We start from the raw sequence: 25,761 nt of genomic DNA on the forward strand, positions 1-25,761 counted from the left end.
CAAATTTAACAAAAAGAGTAATAATTTGCCATAAGAAAAAAAAGCGCAATGGACATAAATAGATCATTCTCAGTAAATGGTATAAATAATCAATGAAAAAATAATACTCAGCTTTACTAATTATCAGAGAAATGCTGAATAAGATATGATTTTGATCCTTGACATTTTCAAGTTATAAAAAATGCAACACTTAATACTGGAAGGTATTTTTGCAGCATCACACAGAGCCTTAAAAATGTTTATAAATGTTGATCCAGTATTGCTACTTTTAGGAATCTATCCTAAGAATTTAGAGATCTCAACAAAGATGACATATCCACAGTATTCATTCCAGCATAATATGTAAACTGCAAAAAAGGTCGGGAAATATCCTGAAAGCCATCAATAGATAAATGATTGTAATATTCTTCAACCATTAAAATTTATATTTTAAAGGAAATTTTAATGATGGTAAAAAATACTCAATTTATAAATATTCAGTGAGATAAGCAGGATTTTAAACTATCTGTATAGCAGTGTTAATTTTGTAACAACCCTTGATACATAGGGAAAAAAAAAGGAAATATGTGGGAATCAGAGGTGATTTTACTTAGATTTTTTTTGTGTGCCCTCTAAAGCTTTGTATTTTTGTAAAATCTAAATTTAAAAACCATTAAAAGAACATATATTACTTTACACCCAGAAGAAAAGATAAAATTTAAAAGGATTTAGAATACCACTTTGATAAAAAAAAAAAAAGTCAAATGAATATTGAGATGAATATATAGCAGAACCTCTTAGTTATTTTTTCTCGACATCTCTGAAGATATGAAAAATTTAAAAAAAAATCACAAAATCTCTCAGGAAAGTAGAAATATTATACACAAAGTTATCCTATTTCTAAAACTTAACGTTTGGCAGTCCATACCTTAAATTTATCTCTAAACACCATATGGTATTTTTCTATTTTATTTCTCTGTCTCAGGTAAGCAGATATTCAGTTATTGTGAGGGCACTTAAATAATTTTATTTCTAACTATAGTTAATAGAAAGATCTATTGTTTCAGGCTAGCGCCAAATGTTTTAATAATGACACTCAAGAATTAGGGATGCAATTTTATAGCCTGCTGCTTCTCAACCCAAAGCGTTATGATTTCTAAAGGCAAGCTTGTAAGAGTGCAGTTACTTGTGCGCATAATACTTATCAAATCATCTGTGACTAATAAAACTTGAGAAAGAGGAGAGGAAAGAGAGTATTCAGCCATTCTGTAACATGCTTGTCTTAAACTTGCCAAACTCCTCTTAGGCAATACTCTGTTTGCTCAGAGGGCCATGTGTTTAATTGTAAAAATCTGTCAGTATGATAGGATTCAAAAGACATCAATCATTTCTGTCAACAAGGAAAGAGTGATGGCTGTGTGACTCTTCTACCATTAGGAAAAGATGTGCTCAAGAGAGAAAAATGCAGTCTAGGGAGGGCTGAGCAACTATAGGTTACAGGAAAACTGAGTTCCAGACTATAATTTCACCCCCTCCCCTATTTGGGGCTGGAATATTATATTTTTCATTTCATGTAATGCCATGTGTGCCGTAAGACATTATGTAACACGGTCAGTCTCGGCTGTGTAATATCCACTAAATGCTTTAAAGTGGCTGACGTTATTGGCAGTTTGGTGTATGGGGAGGCTATTGCTTCCTTTGGCTTCGGCAGGATGCAATATTGTGTAATGAGGTTGAAATTGGCCTCTATTCAAAATTATATTCCAAAAAGGCTGCTATTCAAGCCACATGACAACTAGTTCTCTTTTTCTTAAGACTTTATTCTAAGTGGACTAAAAATGGCAAAATTGCTGTTTGGACAGTTCCATGGGTGGAATGAGAATTTTCCATGTTTTACTCCCAATTTACCATTTTATACAAGATTTCTGACTTATACTTAATTTTAGAGACATCAAGACACAAATTCCCGTCTCCTTCGATTTAAGCTTGTGACCTTAGGCTGGTTACCTCACTATTCTGAGCCTCCGTTTCCTTACCTGTAAATTCATAATAAAACTACTTTAGGGAGGTGCAAGAAGGCTTATAGATGACGTCAACAGTGCTTCTATTTTTTAATTATATCACCTCAGGCAAGTTATTTTACCTTTTGATTTGCTGTTTCCTTCCTTGTAAATTGGCCCAGTCGCGGCCACTACCTGCAGTAGCCGAGAATTAGATACTACAGGCAAAGTTCCTAGAATGGTGCCTGGGCACTTGGCGGCTCCAGAATACTGAATAATGATAATGCTAGCGAACATTCCCTGGGTTGGTGCGGTTGAGTATTGAAAGAGAGAATAAGAAACCGGGGCCAGGAGAGGCCCGCCGCAGAGTCCTGCACGGCGGGGCGGCCGGCCTGCGCCGCGACGCCCCGGGACCGGGCACCGCCTCGCCCCACCCCTGCCAAGCCAGGACGAATCCGGGCGGCGAGTTCCAGGCAGCCGCGCGGCGCGGAGTCCCCCTCCGGCTCTCCCTCCCTTCCTCCTCCTGAGCCTCCAGCTGTGCCAGCTGCGCCCGAGCCCCGAGAGCCCGCCACGATCGCTCAGGTGCTAGCGCCCCCCTTGCCCTGCAGGTAGGAGCCGCGCGGAGCCGGGCTCACCGAGCTGCCGCAGGGGCCGGGTTTCCGCGGCTCTCGCCCTCGGTCCCTCCTCCCGCCAGCCCCGGGCAGCTGGCCGCTCCCCGCCCAGTTTGGACGGGACTTTAGCAGCTGCGTCGGCGGCGGCTTCCCTGGCGTTCCCCGGGGGCCTCCTGTGCTCGCCTTCGGGCCAATTCCTGCAGTCAATGCAGACAACTTGGGCGCGCACTTTTGCCGAGGGCGGCTACCCGGAGCGCAGAGCTGCGCCGGCTCTAGGCGGAGGTTGGGGGCGTCCTCTGCAGGGTGCACCCTCGCACCCCGCTGCTGCGGGCCCCCAGTGCAGTGTGTCTGGTGCCCCCAGGTCACCTCGCGCGCCCTTAGTTCACGTGCGCTGTAGATGACTGGGATGGCGGGCGCGATGGGACCGGCATCCCGTACCAACCAGGAAGTGCTGTGTTCCAGGGCGTAGAGCCCAGCCGGCCAGAGCACTGTCCTGGGCGTGTGGCCACACAGCTGCTAGCCCAGGCACCCGCGAGGTGATAGGATGACGCCGAGGTGGGGCGAGAGGGCCCGGGGGCTAGGAGCGGGGCGTGTGTTAAGGCACTTGTTCTTCTCACTCCGGTTCAAGGTATTTGGGACCTAGGTCTCAACTCCAGGAGTGCGGTCCTCCGACCCTCCCGCAAGACTTTGTGATGCCCTTCAGAACCGCCCTTTTAGACTCAGTGCTGAGCTACTGCCACGCCTACGTTTGCTCCTCCTCCTAATCTGGGATTATTGCCTTCTTTACTTCCTCTATGGAGCTCTAAATGCAAATAGATTCTTAAGGACCGCAACACTTTCTGCCTTTGATCATCCCTAGGTCTCTACTCAGAATGGGGAATTCTGTTAAATTTATCAGCCAGGCCTGCCAGTTTCATTTAAGATAACCCTTTGTGGACCTCCGAGGGCCTCTGGGAGACTAGGTACCCAGAGACCTTTGAAGTATGTTAAATGGGTTAATTAATGGTAGTGCAAAGAAAACTTGAATGAAAAGAATCCGCGGTTTGAACTGTTAACAAACACCACATTTACACACTGCCTATTTGAGTTAGAATCTCTTTCAGTATTAAATGTTTTGTGACATAGATACAAGTGAATTTGTACACAGCCTTTAAGTGTTGTTTGGGGACTTTTTAACTAATTGTATAAGCTCTCAGTCTGTTTTTTCAAGAACCAGTACAATTAATAATCCATATAAAAAGTGCGAGTACTAAGGCTTTGAGGAAAAAGTGTCTTTACCATATTTGTCTCTGATGTTGGAATATGTACGTACCATGGTAAGTGCTGTACAACGCTTATTTAGGTTTGTTGCTTCATTTATAGCTAGGTAGTGGAGAACCCTGCTTCTTGGAAGTTGTCTGATTACTTAGTGTGCGTTTCTTAATTAAAAATTATAGTCATAAAATTCATTTACCTTTAACTCTTACAAGATTTTATAAAAAGTTTATTTCACTTTTATTGTGATAAAATACACACAACATAAAATTTACCATCCTAGCCATTTTTCAGTGTATATGTAGCAGCATTAAATACATTCACATCATTGTCCTACCATCACCACCGTCCAGCCACGAAATTCTTTCCATCTTTCTTACAGGGTTTTAATAACATTTTTTTTTTTTTTGAGACAGAGTGTCGCTTTGTCGCCCTGGCTAAAGTGAGTGCGTGGCGTCAGCCTAGCTCACAGCAACCTCAAACTCCTGGGCTTAAGTGATCCTACTGCCTCAGCCTCCCGAGTAGCTGGGACTACAGGCATGCGCCACCATGCCCGGCTAATTTTTTCTATGTATATTTTAGTTGGCCAGATAATTTCTTTCTATTTTTTTAGTAGAGACGGGGTTTCGCTCTTGTTCAGGCTGATCTCGAACTCCCGACCTCGAGCAATCCACCCACCTCGGCCTCCCAGAGTGCTAGGATTACAGGCGTGAGCCACCGCGCCCCGGCCTTAATAACATTTTAATGATAATGATTGAGTTGTAGGCTTTAGTTTTCTCACTAAGCAAGGTGTGAGTTCCTTTTCCATAGCTTTAGAGAAATGCACTTTTAAAGAGGAGAGGTAAAAAGCCATAGCCAGACGGTTCTGTAAATCTTATCTCCATGAAGAAAGGTCTAATGTAGTACTATTTGAGGATGAGCTTGTGAGCTATTTAAATTTGTGTGTAAGGGTATTGTGAGGTTTAGCTATCAAGAGGAAGGAACAGGTAAGGGAGTTATTGCTGTTTATCATTTCCTTCCCTGAATAGCCAACAGACAAATACAATAGTTTTGTCTCCTTTAGCATACAGTAGTACCTATTTATTATAAATTATGCTTGTGCTCAGGTCGTGGTTGTGCCTTTTTAGTAATTAAAAGCAGTTTTGATCAAGCTAGCTGCTGGTTGTAGCAATTTCTTGTCCATCACAAGTGTTTCCTGGAGACTGATGCTAGAGGACCCTGCACTTAAGATATGGCTCTTTAAACTTGCAGTTAGGCTGAGTCATTGTGTTCACAAGAAAAGCTGTAGCTGTGCAAGGCCTGGTTTTATGTTTATGATCCTTTAAGTCTTTGCAACACAAAATAAAATTTATTTGCTAGGGTGTGGTTAGAAGTTGTTGCAGGGTTAAAATGAGGAACGTGTAAACCTAAATTTCCCATAAGCCTGTGTCATTTCTGATTACAAAGGGAATCATACAAATCGAATCTTATGCTTCAGTGGGAACACATTCCAATGTATTAGTTTCCCTAAATTCACAGTGCGTGTGAAATCTGGATCCCAGATGTTTTAGTGCTGGGTTATTAAACAACAGTGTGTGTTATGTAAGTGTTTCATACTGTCACAGTTTTTTTTTTTTCCTTTCTGTTTTGAAGCTTTCTTAATTTTTAAATTTATTGAACAAACATTACAGTGACAGAATAAAATGACTTATTTCCTTAATAAACACTTACATGGTGCTTACTTTATGCCGGGCACTAGTCTAAGCATTTTATAAATGTGAACACATTTTATCCTTAAAACACATAAAGTAGGTAAGCTTATTATGCCCATTGTATAGATGAGATGAGGCAAGTTGAAGCACAGTGAGATCACACAACTAGTCCATGGCAGAACTGGGTTTCCACCCCAGGCAGCCTGCACCAAGAGTTTTGGCATTGCTGTCTGTCCAGAAAAACATAACTTTGAATTCCATCCCCCCAAACACATGAATTTTTTCCAGGTTTTTTAATAACCATTTTGTTCTTATTCTTAGGGATAAGTAATTTGACATAATTGCAAGCTGAGTGCAACTCAGTAAGTTCAACTCTATCAGTTCAATTCCTTTATTTCCCAGAAGAAGAAGTTAAGGTGGAGCGTGGTTATGTCCAGTTGTGGGAGAGCTGGGCCAGGGTCCTGGAGACCCTCTGTTGGGCCAGGCCTTAACTCTTGATTGGAAGAGGTTGGGCCAGGGATCCTGGGAGGCTCTGGGGAGGCCTGGGCTGTATCAGGGAGGGGGTGGGCAGTATTTGCCAACCAGGAGGGAAGCACTTCAATATTTTAATAATTGTTATGACCACACTGGAGCAATTCTGCTAAATAAGAGCCCAGGTTCTGGGCGACTCTGGGCCACAGGATGTCTTGCTTCCTAGAGCTCCAGAATCCTGGATTCCTTCCCCAGTTACTGCTAATGCCCTGTGACCCTGGGCACCCCTTTGGATGAGGGGAATATTTATCCTGTACTCAATCATTTTTTGACCTTTTGGATCTAGAGTTGGGAACCTTTTGAAAGCCACTGACGCACAAAAGAAAATCAGCCAAAAGCTACATGAAAATAAAAATAACTTTGTTTAACCAATTCTTTTGTTGAGAGAGAGAGAGAGAGAAGGAGGAGGAGGGAGGAGAAGGGGTGGAGGGAGGACGAGAGACTTCTCAGGGCATAAACTTTTGAACTATATATTAAGAACAGAAAAATAAGTGTTTGGAATTTAACAGTGATTGTTTTCAAAGTAGCTTTTACAGAAAATACATTTGGATGAAGGAGAATAGGAATAATCATGGGAAAAGGAGAGTGGTGAGAAACAAATGCAGAGCGGAGGCATTGGCAGAGGGCCACGGGTGTGGAAGATGAGGTGCTAAAACCTTTGTCAGTCCTTTGTAATAAACCCAATGTCAGTGTGTCTCTGGACAATGCCTTCAAAGTGTCAAGAGCAGTTGGAAATGGCCTTTCCTTTGGTTTATCTTGAAGTGATCTTAATGTTGTTTAAACTGTGGCTAATTAACAAGGCAAATAAGATACAAGGGAGCTCTTAGCCCCTGCTTGGGATCTTCATAACAATCTAGTCTGGTTTGGTTTATGCCACTTTTTTGTGGGAGGACTTTATACATAGTATGATATGAGATCACTGGATTGGCAATTGTTTTGTTTATTATCTGTCTTCCCTGGGAGAGGGCAAGGTCCTTGAGGTCACAGACTGTGTTTTGTTATTGTTGTGTCTCTAGTGTCCATTGTAGTACACAATGGATGTGAGCTGAACGAAAGGGTGCATTGCATGGATGAAGGGGGTTGGTGTGATTCATTTTACTCAAATATATAGGTATTTCTGGAAAAGAATTTTTAATGGTCAGTGTTTTACTTATTTTTTGTTATGCTGTGCCATTTAACTATTCTTAAAAATAAATTCATAGATGTGGAATGGATAGTCTGTGGCATTTTGGATTGGCAGCTGTACGCATTGACCCTTTTCTACAGTGTTTCCTACCCAAGTTCTGATGAAGGAGTCCTTTAAAATAAAGAGATTGAGAAGGTAGCAATGGGTTGAGATTGGGGTTCTATGGCTTGGAGCAGAAAAACGATTCCAGATGTGTGAGGCAGTGGCAGTGGTGGTATGAAAAGTGGAAAATTTGATCAAAGGGGCTAAGAATAGAAAAAAATAAATTAAAGATGAGATTTTAGATATTGCTTTTAAAGTTGCACCATTATTCCTGCTTTGGAAGAAAAATAGGTAAGCTGAGGTAAGGCAAGAGTACAGGATTTGGGGATGAAGTATATTTTTGGTACTAACATCACTGTGATGTCAAAAATATTTTTTAAAAGGCAGGAGGAATGTGTTGGAAATACAGCCAGAATCCTACTATCCCAAGGGAAAAAAACTACCTGTAAGGATATCATAAATGGTAATCATTTTAAAGCTAGGAACATGGAGCAAAGGCTCTCACCCTAACCTCCACTCCAACCGCAGTTCCACCCCCAAAACTGCTACCGCCTTGGCTGGAAATGCAGGGTGGTGGGCCAGGGACTGAGCAAGCCAAGTCTGTGAGGCTTGTAAAGGGTCAGCTGGGCTCCTCGCAAGGTCCTCGCTGGGAAGAGTAATGACCACTGCCTCAGCCTAACAACCAGGGAGCTTGCATTCAGGTTCTGAGGACTCTAGCACTGCATGGCAAGGAACATAATCCTTCTATGCCTTCGTTTCCCCACCTGCAAAATGGAGATGAATTAGTAGTACCTATCTCACAGGATTGTTTAAAGACTGAAGAAAGTAATGCCTGTAAAGTGTTTGGCATAGAGCCTGGAACATGGAAATGACACATCAAATGTTAGGGTCCCTTCTTTCACTCCCCTCTCTTCTCCACCCCAAATCCAGCAGGAGCGACACCCACAAAAATCAAGCAAACTGGATTTAATGCTAGAGTAGGTATCAAGATGTGGCTCTATGGGAATACGGAGGAAGGGGAAATTAATTTTGTCTGGGAGAAATTCTTGAGTGTGAATGGAGTTCCATGAGACCCTGGTGAAGGGAAGCAGTGGGAAGACTTCTGGAGACAGAGCTGGTTACAGCCAGAGACAGTGCGCTGTATGCCTGTAATAGTTACACTTGCAGGATATGTGTTTTGATGTTAGCCAGAAAATTTGATTTTTCTTAATTCGTAAGTACACCGTAGCATTTAATAGGAGAATCATGATCATCACTCTTTATCAATGGTGTATATATAGAGGTACATTTAAAAGATGCATTTAGACTACAGTGTGTACTCTCAAGGTTTAAGAGTGAACTAGCTCATGCTATGTTGGAAAAACACTCCTCCCGCTGCATTCTTTAGCTTCACATTAAATAAGAGGAGGGTATCCTGGCACTGTTAGCTCTATAGGGATGTGGGTAATGTATACGTGCATGAATTGCAGATGGGAGTGTAGACTGCTAATACCTTAGACCACCAGTTTCCACTTTTATTAAACAAAACTGTGGTTACTATTGCCCTTTCCTACCCCTAAGAGCCATTTTTCTGAATGAGCTCTTCTGTGAAATTCCAGTTTGTTCTTGAGGATTCCTAGATCAGCACAGCAAGCAGCTGCTTCCTTCATCGCCCCTCTCTGCCCACCTGCTGGCAGCAGTTGGCCTCAGCTGAGACCCTGGGATCCTAGGAGCAGATGTGAAGGCCCTGCTATACCTTTAGTACAGGGAACAGACGACTAAGACCCAGAAAGGGGAAAGGAAAGGAAAGACAGCAAACTGTTTTTTTAAAACTTTTGCCAGCAGTGTGCTAGAACTGGCTCACATTGAGAGCTGATTTTTGCATTTTGGGAATTTTGTGAACTCGTCATTAAACACACTGTTATTCAAAATTAAATTATCTAAAGTTTAGATTTTAAACTTACATTAAATAAATTATATTAGAAACAAAGTTAATAAATGCCCAAATCTATCACTTACTATTTTACCAAATTTACTGCTATCTCGGCTCTTTTTGTTATTTTTGACTATTGTTTCTATATGGGGAAGATACTAAAACTACTACACATCTCTTCCCAAACTGGATCTTCTAGTGATGTCCTGTCGGTAGCTTGGAATTGGCTATGGTGGGAATATTTACACCATGGAAATTGGCAAACACTACAGTTCAGGCTTCTCCTCCACTCCTAGCTGGTTGTTAAGCATTTATCAGCACACCCTGGCTTTGCCCATGTGGAACATTGGAGCTTCTCCACCCTCTCCTTCTTTCCCATTGTGACTGATGAGATGTAGCCAATGCTTTTCTTTAAATTGTCACAATAGTTCTGAATTTGGGGATGTGGTTGGGGGGAAAGGAATATATTTAGCTATGCAATGTTCTTATCTCTCTTTTCCTATTAGGTGGTACAGTTATGATTGGGACCACAAGTTTTAGATCTCACCTGCACTCAGTTTAATCCTTGATTTTATTCTTTGTGTAGAGATAGGAGTCTTCCTCCCCCCACCCCCACCCCAAAGAGCTTGCCGTCCCTCCTTCCCCATCACAGTAGTTCTAAGGTCTGGCTAAATAAAATCACCTGGGAACTTATTAAAATACAGATTCCCAGGTTCCACTACATACCTATTAAATGAGGCTTCTTGGGGGATGAAACTCAAAGTAGTGTTTTGTAAGCTCTCTTGGGATTTTGATGATCACTCCATTTTCCAGCTTGGTCCCTCCCATGGGCTCTTGCAGCCCAGCCCTGGCACCTGTGTATCTTGCTCAGCATCAGGTCACCTGGGCTGCTGGAACCTGGTCACATTGCATAGTAGCCTTGATGTTTATGCTTGGACTCAAATTCTGACCCTGTAAAATTTGGTATTCAGAGGCTGCTCTTTGCCCCATTAGCCTGTCATTCATCCCAGGGCCTGATTCCCTGTGCTCAGTTCTTTTGGAGCCTAGATTCCTACCTATGGAGACTAGCGGAGAGTCAGATGTGCTAGGTTTTATTTCCATTTTAGCATCTGCATGACCTTGATACAACTCGGTTCTCATCTTTCTGAACTACGGTTGCCCATCTCCAGGGATTGTCAGGACAGTTCTGTTTCGGGAGCACACCAAGCTCCTTCCATCTTAGGGCCTTTGCTTCGTACTGCTCCCTTTGCCTGGAGTACCCTTCTCTTAAGTTTTTGCATGGCTTGCTTTTTTTTTTTTTTTTCTCTTTGTCATTTGGATCAATGACAAAGTGGTGAAGTGTTATCTCCTTGGAAAGGTTTTCCCTGATCATTGAAATCTGCCTCCCCTCACAGTCCACATTACTCTGCCTGCTGCCTCATCCTGTCCCAGCCTGTCACCTAGGGGTATTTTCATGCCAGCACTTACTACAGTGATCTACAATTCTTCTTCCTGTCTTATTTTCTTTATCGAGTTTTCTACACGAGAAGATATGCTTCACGAGAGCGAGAACTTGCCTGATACCTTGCAGGTGCTCACTAACTACTTGTTAAATGCATGCCTCTCCAAATCACTATATAAGTGTATGATATTAGTGTGAACCCTGGGTTCTCAAGCGATTCATCTGTTTTTCTAATTGTTCTTTTCTAATCTCACAGATGTTAGTGTGTTTATGACGGTGATTCATTGCTGAGATATTACTGTACTTTGGAATGAGTATTGCTGTCAACTGACAAGAAATAAAATCTGTAGATTCCTATGTGAATGCCACCTTTTATTTTGAGGGAGCTTATCAGGACTTGTTTTAGTTGCACCTATTTGTTATGTGAGTGAATAATCTGGGATAGAATGGATTGATCAAATATAAAAGTAATATAAAATAAACATGATTGATTTGGGGAAACTCCTGCTTCCTCCCTTTTTTGAGTTCTACCAAAGGTGGTTTTTGGCGGGGTATTGGGGGCTTGAGGAGAGTGAATTACTTTGTAAGGCATCAGGAGGTCAGAAATGCATGTTGGAGACGTTTTTCCTGTCTGATCTCACTAGAAGACATGGGGTAGATTTGACTAATGGTAAAGTAATTTTTGTACATCTCTTGCCAACAAGGTCAGTAAGGTTGGCACTGAGAGGCTTCATCATGTATTTGTGCAATATATTGTCCCTGCTCATGCTGGTGTTGCAGAATTGGATTCAGCACAGAGGTTTTTGGTGCCATTAGGGTGTTCAGCATGTGCTAGTGAGTCTAAGATGTGGTTCCAGCTACTTAAAATCTAGTGCAGTCATCCAAAGGCAGGACTGAACTGTACAGCAGAATCCCGCTCGGCCACCTGAAATGGGCTGGTATTTTGTAATGATAGTATGCTCTATTAAGAGTTTTCCTTGGTAGTGATTTTCAAAGTGCTCTGTTTCAGGGGCAGTGCTATGTTCTGAATGTTTTGTCCCTCCCAAATTCATATGTTGAAATTCTCACTCCCAACGTGATGGTATTAGGAGGTGAGGCCTTTGGGAGGTGATTGGGCCATGCTGGCTCTGCCCTCATGGATGGAATTAGTGCCCTTATATTAATAAAACAGGCTGGACAGAGACTCCTGGCTCTTTCCACCATGTGAGGTTACAGCAAAAAGACAGCCATGTAGGAAGTGGGTTCTTACCAGACACCAAATCTGTCGGCACGTTAATGGAGGACTTCCCAGACTCTAGAACTGTGATAAATGAATGTCTGTTGTTTATAAACCACACAGTCAGTGGAATTTTGTTGTAGTAGCCTGAACAGATTAAGAGGAGGTGGGCTAGGATTGGAGTAGGGATTGGGGCCAGGGACGTAGAAAGTGGAATTCTGGAGCATCTCTAAACTCCACATTGAATCAGAACATCTCATTAAAAAAATCCATTATATATTTGAATTTTAAAAATTATCTATTTTAGTTTTACAGAAAAGTTGGCAAGATAGTACAGAGAGTTCCCAAGGGGTACACGGTTTCCTCTATTAACATCTTACATTGCTATATGGTACATTTGTTACAATTAATAAACAAATATTGATGTACTGTTAACTAAAATCCATACTGTATTCAGATTTCCTTAGTTTTCCTCAAATGTCCACGTCCTATTACAGTATCTTATCCAGGATACCACACTGCATTTAGTAGTCACGTCTTCTCGGGCTCCTCTTGTTATTGTGGTTTCTCAGCCATTCTTTGTTTTTGATGACCAGTTTTGAGGAGTAGTGGCTAGGTATTTTGTAGAATGTCCCTCAACTGAGATTTTTATAATGTTTTCCTCATAACTAGATTGGGATTATAGGTTTGAGAAGGAAGTTCACAGAGGTAAAATACTGTTTTCACATCATATCAAGGGCACATACATAATGTCAACATGACTTCTCACTGATAATGTTGACCTTGATCATCTGACTGAGTTAGTTTATTATTTTCTTCTGTTGTGAAGTTACTTCCCGGTGCACCCTGGCCTCTCAACACTGTACTCTTTGGAAGGAAGTCACTATGCACAGCCCACACTTTTGAAATGGGTAGTTCTACTCCACCTCCTAGAGGGAAGAGTAGTTACACAAATTATTTGGAATTCTTCTGCATGAAAGGTTTATCTATTCATTTATATATTAATTCAATTACTTATTTATATCAGTGTGGATTCATGGATATTTATCTTATACTTTAGGTTGTAATACAGTATCATTTTATTCATTTATATTTGGCTTTTTAAGGATTTTTATTTGAACAAAAAATTTTGCTGTTTAAAAATGTTAGAAAACTATTATTCTATGTATTTTTCTTTTGCTACTTTTTTCCCTTTTTTGCTTTAAATATCCTATTATTTACTTATTCATTGGGGACAATAAAAAGCAAATTACCATTTAGACTTTACATTTTTATTTTATTTTTTGCAGGTGTCAAGTTAAAATGTAGGTATTTGTTTTTTGAAGCAGAAATCTAAAGGCATTTTTTCCTCTATTGCATTCTAAGCTTGCATTCAGTACTTTAAATTATTTCTGGGATCACCTATAGAGAGACTTATAGTTATTTGTCTTCCCAAAACCTCTTAGGAAGTTTAATAACATACAGGGCTTAGAAATAATTTTTGGTCTTTTTTTCAGATTTTCTTTAAATATGCAGAAACTTTGAAAATGCTACTCAATGTATTCTACTTTTTCTTACTGCTGAAAGAATGATAGACTTGCTACAGGAGCCCCCAAGTCAGCATTCCATGCTTTCAGTTTTGTAAAACAAATTTATTTTGTGGAATTTTTTTTCTACTAAAGAATACAATTAAATAAACTTTATGCAGACTTATGTTTCAACTCTTTTTAAAGCATCTAAAAGTGTAACATATAGTACATCCTTAAATGCTTATTGGCCTGGCTTAAAATATAAGGAAAATGTCATAAAAAGATTTCATTCTTTACTTCTCTTAATATTATAGATTTTCTTTTGTATTTCATTAATTTTGTTCAAAAAACCAAAATGAACAAACACAGAAAGACTTCAGAAAGCGTAGTTGCAGGCAAGTCCCTTTTTTTAAAAAAGGAAAATTGTGGGCAATTTTACTCTGAGAACAGATAATATGGCCAAAGAGGCCAGAAAGATGCTCACGAATCAGGTGTTGGTCAGTGGCTTACTGTGTGGTGGGCTACCCATGCAGCCTTTGTGCTCCAATGCCTCACTGAAGACTCCATCCTCCTAATAAAGAGTGTGAGGCCCATCCCAGCATGGCCAAGTTCACTTGGGCCTGGGTGTGGGTCAGGTCTGGAGAGGGTCAGGTAACATGCCCAGAGCTTGGCCTTGGGTTCTAGTTGGACAGACCTGAAGAGTTTTCTGTTGTGATCAAATAAAGGATAACAGTGTTTTTTTTTTTTTTGTTTTTTTTTTTTTTTTTTGAGACAGAGTCTCACTCTGTTGCCCAGGCTAGAGTGAGTGCCGTGGCGTCAGCCTAGCTCACAGCAACCTCAAACTCCTGAGCTCAAGCGATCCTCCTGTCTCAGCCTCCCGAGTAGCTGGGACTACAGGCATGCGCCACCATGCCCAGCTAATTTTTTCTATATATATTTTTAGCTGTCCATATAATTTCTTTCTATTTTTAGTAGAGGTGGGGTCTCGCTCTTGCTCAGGCTGGTCTCGAACTCCTGAGCTCAAACGATCCGCCCACCTCGGCCTCCCAGAGTGCTAGGATTACAGGAGTGAGCCACCGCGCCCGGCCTGGATAACAGTGTTAATTTAGAACATGTTGAGAGTCACTGTTGTAATTCGTGGTAATTAAGCACAAGTTAAACATAAAGGATAAGCACTTCACATAATTGACTGTAATTAGAATTATTTCAACACAACCAAAGCAAAAGTCACTTCTCATTCTTTTTCTCTTTCCTGTGTCAAACCAAATGCCCATATTGAAAGTGTCTCCTGATTCCATCTAGAATTTATTTCTCAGTTTATTTGTTTATTCACTAAGTAATAGGCCCTTCATATTATAACTTCTATACAGCAAAGGTTTACTTACAGCCTGATTTACTAGGGCCAAGGACTCAGGAGTCTGTGAAATTTGTCTATAATTTAAAATTGACCATGTGTTCAATGAGTAGGAATGACTAGAAACTATGAATATAGTTTAACTTCTTTGTCGTGGTACACGACCAAGCTGGGCCTGGGATTGGGGAGCGAGAACATTGCTGCAGATAAGGCCTGGCCTTCCTATGGCTTTGTGGTCCTCTTGGCTACAGCCCAGAGCTGATGTGGAGCAAGTGAGTTGTCACAGCCCCAGGGTAGAAAGGTCTCTAGATCCATTGCTCAAGGCTGTAAAAATGGGTTTAGAATTACTTTAGTAAAGAAAGGTGATTGTAATTCACTGAGCACTCCCTCATCATTTAGCTCTGTATTGCATCCCACAGCATTTTAATCAGTCTTTTTTGATCCTGTCCAGCCCTCTTTCCTAGCATTGCTGATTGTACGGTAGCACAATCTTTCTTAATTATGAGTGAGTTTTACCTGGATTCAGTGGCCTAAGAACTTTTTCCTTCCCTTTAAAGCTTCTTTAGATTTCACATTTCAAGGGTCAGTGATACTAATCTTTATCTATCGTTTTACAAATGAGTCACAGGAAAATGAGTTTGGAAATTATTGTCACATGACAGCCATCATGAAACTTATAAGGGAAAATGGTACTTAGCAAGTTATAAGCCTCTTACAAATTCTAAAGATTGAAGAAAAAAGAAAAAAACTCTCAAAAAATTTAGCCAACTTTAGTCAGTTTTAAATAGGAAGCCCAATATAAATAAGTGATAAATTTAAAAATCTTATTCACATCGGTACATGCCAGCTTTTTTCACATTATTAATATATTTGCGTATACTTTGGTCAAAAGCTGCTACTTAACAAATATGCATTCAAAAGAAAGATGTCCATAATATGGTATAGTATATTTTTAAAAAGATGACCTTCTAAGTTTGCCTCTGAAACCATCCTGGGAGCATAATTTACTGTTTTATTGAATCCTGTGAGAAGTTTGAACACAAAATTCAGTGGCTAATCAATCTTCAGTTCCTCTAGGGTCTCTCCTTTTAGACAAAAAGGGCATCTCTTAGTAAATCTTTTCAGCCAGCTCAACCAATTCATCCTTTTGAAGTCATGGGTTGAAAATGACCTGATTTGTTAATTGTATAATCTGCCATTATAAGGTAATTTAAATGAATTTTCTATTCCAGATAGCTGTTTATGCATATATTCAAATAGTTTGAATTCACTATTAGAAACTGTGGACATGCTGAAAAGAACCGTAGTCTGGTCGTCCGGGTAACCCAAGTTCCGGTTTGGCTCTGCAACTAACTTAGCGTGACCCTGGGCAATTTATTTCAGGAAATTCCACCAGTGCTCTTGTCTGTTTCAGGGCCTGCCTCTGGAGCTGGAGATGAATTAACTTTAATACTGGTCACTGCTCTCCGGAGATTTACAGTCTAGTGCAGTGGTTCTCACACTCCACTGTGCACCAGGAACGCCTGGAGGGCTCATCAGTACAGAGTGCTGGGCCTCACCCTGGAGCTTCTAATTCAGTAGGTCTGGGCTGGGCAGAGAATTCGCATTTCTAACTGGCTTCCAGATAATGCTGATGCTGCTGGTTTGGGGACTACAATTTGAGAACCACTGATCTGATGGCTTAGCTGACACATCAGGAAACACAATTCAAAGATTAAATGCTGTGAAATAAGTATCATGCAGTGGGAAACAGGGTGTGGAGAAGTGGGGCAAAAGATGAATGAACAACTGGAGATCGGAGAAGGCCTGATGGAAGAGGGAGAGGTTAAGTGGGATCTTGAGGAGTGGATAAAACCTTGACAGGTGGGGCATTTAGGGGATGCAGTCTCCTGCTGGGAGGGAGCGTGTAGAAGGCCTGTGGGAGTGGGGGTGTGTCTAGCATAGGGGAGTGTAATGTTGGCAGGGAATAAGGAACAATCAGGAACAGATTTGAGAAAGAGAGAGCTGGAAAGTTAAACTAACACGTTATTGGGTTTTGGACTTGGCAGCAAGGGAAGAACGATCAGAGCTATGCTTAAGAAGGGCAGCCCTGGCTTTGTGGTGAATGGTGTGGGAAGGGAGCGAATGATTTCAGAAGAACCACTTAGGAATTACTGGGGCAGCTCAACCCAGAAGCAGGGGTGGGCTGAAGAAGAGCGTGGAGGTGGGAAGTTACAGTTGTATGATGCATCTGCAGCAGAAGCCACAGATTTGGTAGTTGATTGGTTCCTGGGAGTGAGGGAGAAGGAAGAGTAAAGGAGGATTGAGGATTTAGAATCTGAGTTGTTGGGGAAGAGTGGTGGTGGTGGCCGGATCCCTCGGGGGAAATGGGTTGGATAAGAAAACAAACCTCCTGGGGCCTTGGTTTCTTTAGGAGGAGACTGGACACTAGATGCTCTTAAATGTTTCTGTTTGTGTGATTGTAATCAATGGTTTGAGGGTTGTTGGTTGTCTGAAATATTACATAGTTGTAAAAAAGTCAATGGCTTATATATAACAGGCACTCATAAATCTGTTGATTGGTTGATCCTTGTTAATCATAAGCTCTGAAATATTTACATCTGCAAATAGCCTTCTTTTTGAGCTCTTCATTTTGCTTATGGTTTTCTTAGTGTATTGACTTACTCTTCCTCCCATTTTATGTACTAAGAATATCAACATTTTTTGGATATGTGTTCTAAGTATATATTTTAAATAAGTATAGCAGATATTTTAAACACCTCTTTGGCTGTTTCTTACATCATAATAATCATACCATGTATAGAGATATTTGTACAGAATCCTGTCTTTCCCACTGGATTATAAACTCCTTTGAGGCAAGGAACATATCCTACTCATTTTTGTCTTTCTCATTGTACTCATCATAAATACTTGTAAAAAGTGGCCAGCTAATGTTTGAGGAATTGGATTGAATCATTGAGTAAAAGTAAATTACTATCTGTTCTTTAGAGAAAGACAAAATGTCTCCGACAATAAAGAGTAATAGTTTGAAGGGAAATGAAAGTCCATGTATCCTGGGAGGTAGAAAGAGGAATCATGTTTAATTCAGTAGACTCTCAGGACTAGAACAGAGATATTCATGGACACTTTGGGGACCAGAATCAGAAGCCCATAAAAAGTAGGATAGTGTTCAGCTCTTTCCTAATTTAGCCATTGAAAACCTTGGGCCAGGCCCTTCTACTCTGGTCCTCAGTTTCCTCCTTTGTGAGATTGAAGTTGTAGTAAAGTACAGATTTTTAGAACTCGCTGAATATACTTTTGGGAAGAATTCCAAGCAGAGGGAACAGCATGAGCAAAGCATCAGAGGTGGTTAGGGGGATGTGTGTTCTTTGTGACCAAGTGTGATAAGCTAGGAAATTAAGCAGGAGAGGCCTTGTTTCAGAGGGCTGTCTATGTAAGTTAAGGAACTTGGATCCTATCTTACGGTGATAGGGAGTGTCTTGTGCAGAGACTTGTGCCAGGTGGTGTAACTGGGAATACCATCCAGGGAGCCGGGGTGAAAGACCAGGGAGAGTTAGAGGGAAGGAGGCAAAGCAAAGAAGGCATCGTTGAGGTGGCCATTGCTATAGGCAACCGATTGCTTGATTCCAAGGGTTGTCTGAGAAGTTTTATGAAATCCATGTCAGCATAGGTCACCTAGAGAAAAAAGAGAGAAGCTTTCATACATGTTTCTTATCTCCCACTGATTAAAGGTGGCCCCACTTCTGGGTTGCACCTGTCTGACTGACAGGTGGGTTCCCATGGGTGACACATGAAGCAGCAACAGAGGAGTCTAAGGGAGAGAGGCCCTGTCAGGTTGCACTTGTGTGAAGCTGACTGGATTATTCATGGAACTGGCTGCTGTAGCAATGCAGAAATAAGAGGTGAGCTTGAGAGAGTTTGAAGCTTTGCATAAAAGAAGGCCAATACAGGGAACTATTGAGAGATTTTAAACAAAGGAACACCTAATCCGTTATATAATGGTTGCTGGTAGGTGTTTAACAACCAGAAAAGTGTGTGTGTGTGTGTGTGTGTGTGTGTACATGTATACATATATCTATTATAAATTTTACTGATATAAAAAATGTGTAGCACACAATTTACAAATAATAATAAAATATACAATACTCTTTATCATAAAGTCCACATAGCTAATTGATTCTGACAGGTTTCTGTTAGTTTTTGCTGAACTCTTACATCCATAGCCAACCTATGGTTGCCATTAATGAAAGAGGGTATTGATGTTTTCCTTTTACATTATTGTCTAAGATGAAAGTGAAGCAAAAAATGTGTATCCCAGAATTTTACTTGTTCATTAAACATCTTCTTTATGAATTGGATAGCTATTTTAATACTAGAAGAATGTCTCAATTTTTTTGGTTTTGTTTTGTTCAGTGTAACTACTGCAAGGACCATACATTTTATTAACATTTTATCCATCACTTTCTTAAGCCTAGACAATCAATGAAACAGATATCAACCTGTGATTTATAGTGTTTCCCAATTTCAGCGTGAAAATACTCCCATCATGGACAATTTCAGGTTTCGGGAAATTGGGAAGAGGTGTGCAATAGCATAACATTATACAGTATTTCCACATACAGTAGTCCTTTCTTATCCAAGGGGGATGCATTCCAGGACCCCCAGGAGCTGCCTGAAACCTCAATAGTACCGAACCCTATATGCACATGGTTTTTCATTTACATACAAACTGTGATAAATTTTATCAATTAGTTACAATAAGAGATTAACAATAACTAATAATAAAATAGAGCAATTATAACAATATACCATAATAAAAGTTTTGTGAATGTGTTCTCTCTCAATCTCAAAATATCTTTTTGTACTGTATTCATCCTCCTTCTTCTTCTTGTGATGATAAAATGTCTGTGTGATGACATGAAGTGAGGTAAGCGACCTAGGCATTGTGATATAAATGGAAATTCCAGAAATAAGCAATTCATGAGTTTTAAATTGTGTACTGTTTTGAGCAGCATGATGAAATCTTGCTCTGTCCTGTTCTGTCCCGCCTGGTGGTCCTTAGTCACTCAGTAGCCACCTTGGTTATCTGATCGACTGCAGTGATATCACAGTGCTTGTGTTCAAGTAAACCTTATTTTACTTAATAATGTCCCCAAAGTGTAAGAATAGTGATGTAATATTTTCAGACCACAGTTGACTACAAGAAAATGAAAGCTTGGAAAACGATATCTCAGATATCATTGGACTACTCTAAAGATAAAATAGACATAAGTAACCTCAAGAACACAGATATTAGTAAAATGTAGTAAAGCAATAAATAAGCGATACATTTTGAATGTATATTACCTTTCAATTGAGTATAATTTATTTCATTGAGCTTATATGATTTAATTTTTAATAATTTCTACATTTAACAACTGACTCAGAAAATTCCTGAAAATGTACCAATCAGCTCTCAGGAGCCTGTACCAGTCAGCCCAGGACACCACTGGAGTTATATTTTTAGAAGGTCCCTTTGGTATCTATCTGTAGAAATATTTTGAAGTGGGGAAAGAATACTTGAGCCAGAGCTATAGTAGGAGCGAAAATAGGAGACAGATGTAAGTAATGTCTTCAGACCCTGCCAGCGTGAGAGTGCAAATGAAGTCAGGTTAATCGAGATCCTGCAACTTTCACTGGTTTGTGTTCCCACCTGGATATGTAGGACCTTTAATAAAAATCTTCTCCAGTTGTCTTTGGTGATATCTTGGGGACGTCTCACATGTGTTTTCAGAGCCCAACTCCCTTGGCGGTCTTTTGCTCTGGCTTCCTTGTTGATGACTGTGGACCAAAAGGCTTTGTGGGTGAGACCGCAGCCCGGCCATAGCTAGTGTCCTCCTGAAGAATGGGATTTGTGCCAAGGAAGTCACGTGCCAGGCCTTGTTTTCCCAAGGTTGTGAATCTGGATGCTGGGACTTGCTGTGTGCCCTGCAGAAATGTCTCTGGCTTTCTTTGTCACCAGGAGCCTGAAGTTGCTGAGTCTGTTTTTCCATGACTCACGGAGGCAAGGGGAAAGACAGCCCTCTCCACTTCTTCCTGCAGCTACTGGCTGCAGTGGCCTCAGCCATTCTGGGGCTGGGCAGGGAAACAGCCCCTCTTCCCTCTCCTAGCTTGCCCCCTGGAAGCTCAGAAAGACTTTTCTGTCTGAAAGCCCCCTGTGCCCCTTGCATAGCGGGTGCGGTTGAATGCCTGAAGGCAGGACCCCCTCATCCATCCGTACTCCCAGAGTGCAATAATCTCATTTTGGAGCCATCCAGCCTCCGCTACTCTTAGGAGATGAAATAAAGTGGAGTGGGTGAATTGACGGAAGTGGCCTGGGTGCATGGCGTGGCCAGTAACAGAAGTACAGAATATGGGGGTTGGGGCATATGTGGCTATGGGACACGGACAGAGGATGGAATTGGGATGTGAGGTAAAGAAGCCTGATCATGTTCAGATTTGGCCTGGATAAAATAGTGTCTGTGGGACAGTTCAGTGGTCCTGGGCATTCGGAAGAAAGAGAAGAAAGGAATGGTGGCATTGGGAGTAGTGGAGTCAAGTAATAGATATGAGACTCCCCTCCCCAGGAGGATGTAGAATGAGAAGAGACTTAGTTGACAGGTAGACTAGGTAGAGTTCAGAACCCCAAGGAACACCAGGATTCTAGGGATGGTGCTGGGAAAAGGAGCCCAGAACCAGAGAGGAATGTTCAGGAAACTCTGAAAGGAAGGAAATGGCACAAACAAAGGGGCTGAGGCACAAGGATTGATTGCAGTGCAGCCCATACTGTGACCAGTTTGACCCATTGTGTTTATGCTCACAGTTTCCCGAGTTTATCTATTCAGGGTTATGATTATGTTAACCTCACCTCCCCTCCTCCCTCTAAAACAAGGAGTTAAAACACTTAGCAGTATCATGGATGACCCAGGGTAAGAAAGACATCCGACACTTTTGTACCATGTCAATACCTGGATCCAACCTTTTATAGTCAGTGTGAGGAGAAAACAAATTGACTTGAGACTGAAGGTATGGGAAATGTCAGCTTTTTCCTGTTTGATATTTCTCGCTGTGTTTTCCATATGAATCACTTCATTTCCCCCTTGGTCACGGGCCTGATATTTTTTCCCCCCACACTTGTCAGCTGCCTAGTGTGTCAGGCAGCTTTTCACTGTGACACAGAGACACAATAGAGCTCAAGCTGGCAAGGTTGCTGCCAAAAGCGTGTGTCACTCTTGGTGGTCATGTTCACAAGCATCCAGAAAGCCCAGTGCTGCTGAACTGAATTACAGGCTTCAAAATGACCAAGCAGTTTGCATTCAGCAAAAAATATACCCCAGACATGTTCAAGGCTTGTTGGTTTGGGTAAAATTAGATGACTCCAACATGAAAAGACAGAGCCTATCTAAAAAGATAGTGAGTTTTTTTTTTTCTTTTCCCAGCACAAATCTCTCGAATAAGTGGATTTGGATGTAACCACAAAATTGCCATACAAAATTTTATTCCGTGGGAATTAAAGTTCATGGCTTTGTGAAGGCATTTATTGCAGGCTGTGAAAACTTTTCTCATATCCTTTTGCCAAAGCACAGAAGCATGGAGAAATAAGGATGGGCTTTGACTGTGGTTGTTTGTCTCTTCTAATACTTTTAAACACTTAATGTGTCCCCACACACAAAGCAGTGAAATTAGATATAGCTATTCCTGATAACGTAACCACTTAGATGTAGAAGGCTACTGCTAAGGGAATAGGAAAATAGAATCATTCTTATGTCAGTTAGGAATTCTGTTTTGCTATTGATACAAGTATGAGAGACTCCCAGAGAGTGGCTCTATTTCTCATGTAAAAACAGTCCGGAAATCAGCTGAGAGCTGGCATTGTGGCCCCAGGAATCATTAGCCTCTCCAGGGCTTTCCAGTCTACCATCTCCAGGGTGTGGCCCTCGCCTGAGATGGCTGCTACAGCTCCCAATGTCATGTTTACAGTACAGGCAGAGAATGGAGGAAGAGGGGAAGAAGGGTGTGCCACCTCCCTTTGTGGGACCTGCCTCATAATTCCAACACTCCCACTCACATCTCATTGGCCAGCGCTTACTCACCTAGCCACACCTCACTACAGGTGTATTTACTTCATTCCACATCTCTAAATTATAATAAATCTCATTTTTTGAAAAAATTAACTCACAGTCTTCTCTTTTCTTGGCCATTATTGCAAGAGATTGGGAGAGAGCTAGTGCTAGAGTGAGATTCTTTAGTGTCTTTCTGGATGATTTCAGGCTAAGAGGTCTTCCTCTGTGTCCTCCCAACAGTACTAACTGTAACATCATGAACCAGTCAGGGTTACGAGAAAGGCAGAATTAGTAGGTTATGTGTATTAAGGGATTTATTACCAGGAATTGGCTTACTCATTCGCAGGGCTGGCTAAGAGCCTGGAATCCACAGGGCGAGCAGTCAGGCCGGAAAACCACGAGCACGCTGGAACCCCAAGAGTAGGAGCTGAAGTGTGGAGTGTCTGAATTCAGGGAGGGCATAAGTTCTCTTTTAAAGGACTTTCAGCTGATTTCAACAGTCTTACTCAGGGTAATCTCCCTAATTAAAGCCAGCCGATTAGATACCTTACATCTGCAGAAGCCTTTCACAGCAGCACTAGATTAGTATTTGATGGTCTAACTAGGACAAGGTGTGTGTGTGCTGCCTCCCTTCTTTACTCCAGCTCTCAGGAGAACATAGCCCTTGTAGTTGACTCAACTGGAAACACACAAGAAAGGGAATTCTGGGCAATGTAGTTCAGCCCAGCCTAGTCGATTCACCACACACTATTGTTTAGTTGTCATGTAGAGAGAGACATGGGTAGAAACAAGTCAGTATTTCTTCATTCTGATATCTGGTAGAAGTGGATGATGCTATCATTATTGACTAAAATGAGGATCTGGTATTAATTGTGCACCTTATTTATTTTTCTGCTTTGTTCTCCATTTATCATAGATAGTTAAGACTTTATTTTTGGTGTTTTCATTATGTAAGTGAAGAGTTTTGAGGATCAACAGCCATTACGAACTCATCACAATTAACAGTACTTAAAATCTGCTTCTAAAACTAATGGAAAGATGTCCAAGTTTTTAATAGCACAATTTTTTTCTTCTCATTTGTGCCTTTTTTGTCTTCTGGATAGAGAAATACTAATGGACCTTTTCTTTCTTTACTAAACCAATAATAACTTCTATAATTAAAGCAAAAACCAGTAGCATTGCAAATCTGTTTTTACTGATGAGACTGAAATGCTCATTAATCTTTTATTGAAAGAGCTCTCTGTAGTCTTTGTTTTAAAAAAAATTATAGCTTTATTGAGATATAATTCACATACCATAAAGTTTGCTGTTTTAGAATATACAATTCAGTGGTTTTTAGTATATTCACAAAATTGATCATCACTACCTAGTTGTAGGACTTCTACATTCTTTCACATTAAATGTACATGTGGGTGTTTTAAGACAAGTGAAGAATTTGAAAAACTCAATCCTGTTGTCTCAGATTTAAATTCACTTGAAAACAGAAATTGGTGACTTTTGGTAAGGGTAGAATTGCAAACATTTGGCCTTAATTTTGTGAGGAGAATACATACAGGGTCTTTGTTTCATGATTTTAAACCATGTTTAAGTATATTCTTCCTTCAGATGTAATTCACAGTCAGGGCTTTTCTTCGTTTGTTCAGCACGTATTTGTTGGAGCTTTGTTTTGTGCCAGGCACTGGCAGTCCAAGTCAAGCGAGACTTTCTCAGAAACCTTGCGATCAGGTGGGTGGAGAGATTGGTGAAGCCGTTGGCCTTTCTAATGCCACGTTGACTGTACACTCGGGAGGCACGAAGCCACCAGGAGTTAGCACACGCTGTGCCAGGACCCCGTATCTGCGGATTTGCAGGAGGGAAATGACTGCATCGGTAAAAGAGATGCTGAGAACGCGTCTGAACATTCCATGAGAGACCCAGGTTTTCTTGGGGGTTGCTTTTATAGCAGATAATGGGAGACATTGCTAAGCTCTGGAAGTGGACGTGGATCCTACGGAGTGCGGTGACTGTCACTGCAGTACAGTGAAACTTGAACTGAAGGGTTCCAACTGCCCCGCAGTTTGCAGCTTCACGTCTCTGCTTCAGTGTCACCGTCTTTGACCACGTATCTGAAAAGGAATCCTGTCCTGCTGCATCATTTTGCTCTACTTTCTGTGTTTTCTGAGCGCTGATATATATTTTTACACGTTTTGTTATTGCAGCTCCCCGTCTCCCACGTCTCCCACCAGTCCCGTAAAAATGAAGGCCCGTGAGAGCAGACGTTTTGTTTTGTTTGCTGCACTCTCTCAACTACGATGTCTAGTGCAGTGTCTGGCACGTTGTCCCGTGCATGAATGAGGGTGCTAGAAAAGGTGAAAATTACAGGATTCTGTTTATATGGTCCCCTTATGCAAGCAGTAATTAATTTTCACGGTATGTACTCCAGATCTTTAGGTGTGTATTTATTTGTGGAGGATATTAGGTGAGTCTGGTTTCTCATTGCAAAACAACAGACTGAAATTTGAATCCATCTTACCTTTTCCCTTTCTAAACCTCAGTATGAAGCTGAAAATAGCAAGGAATGTGCTCATTGGCCTGATTTAAAATGGATGCTTTCCAGCCTCAATTAGACTGTAAGCTTCATGGGAGCAAAGGAATTGTCTGTTCACTTTTGTGTTTGCAAAGTCTAGAACATTCATTACCTGGCACACAGAGGGCAGCAAATAAACTTCCACACACCTCACTCTCTCTTGCTCTCTCTCTCTCCCTCTCACCTTACTCCCTCTCCCTCAACCTTGCTTCTTTCTTCTCCAAGAAAACAAGCCACAGGACTGAACTCCCTCAGCATCCCCTTAGCCTCCAAGCATTTCCATCTGCCCTTTGTCTTCTCTGTCTCAGACCTCTTGAAAATTCTTCTATGTGTGTTTTCTTTCTTTTATGGGACTTCCTGTGGGACCCTCCCACTTTCAGACATGAAGC

At 41.2% G+C, this 25,761-nt stretch overlaps 1 protein-coding gene across 1 annotated transcript in view; it reads left to right on the forward strand.

Annotated features, from left to right (window-relative positions):
• Positions 1 to 2,502: 2,502 nt before the first annotated feature.
• The window catches only part of PLD1 (phospholipase D1), a 192,328-nt gene continuing 169,069 nt past the window's right edge, over positions 2,503 to 25,761 (forward strand). Inside the window, exon 1 of the mRNA XM_069472929.1 lies at positions 2,503 to 2,587. The gene's annotated coding sequence lies outside the window, so the exon portion shown is untranslated. The remainder of the gene's footprint in view (positions 2,588 to 25,761) is intronic.

The sequence above is a fragment of the Eulemur rufifrons genome, chromosome 7 (assembly GCF_041146395.1).
Source record: "Eulemur rufifrons isolate Redbay chromosome 7, OSU_ERuf_1, whole genome shotgun sequence".
NCBI lineage: Eukaryota > Metazoa > Chordata > Mammalia > Primates > Lemuridae > Eulemur > Eulemur rufifrons.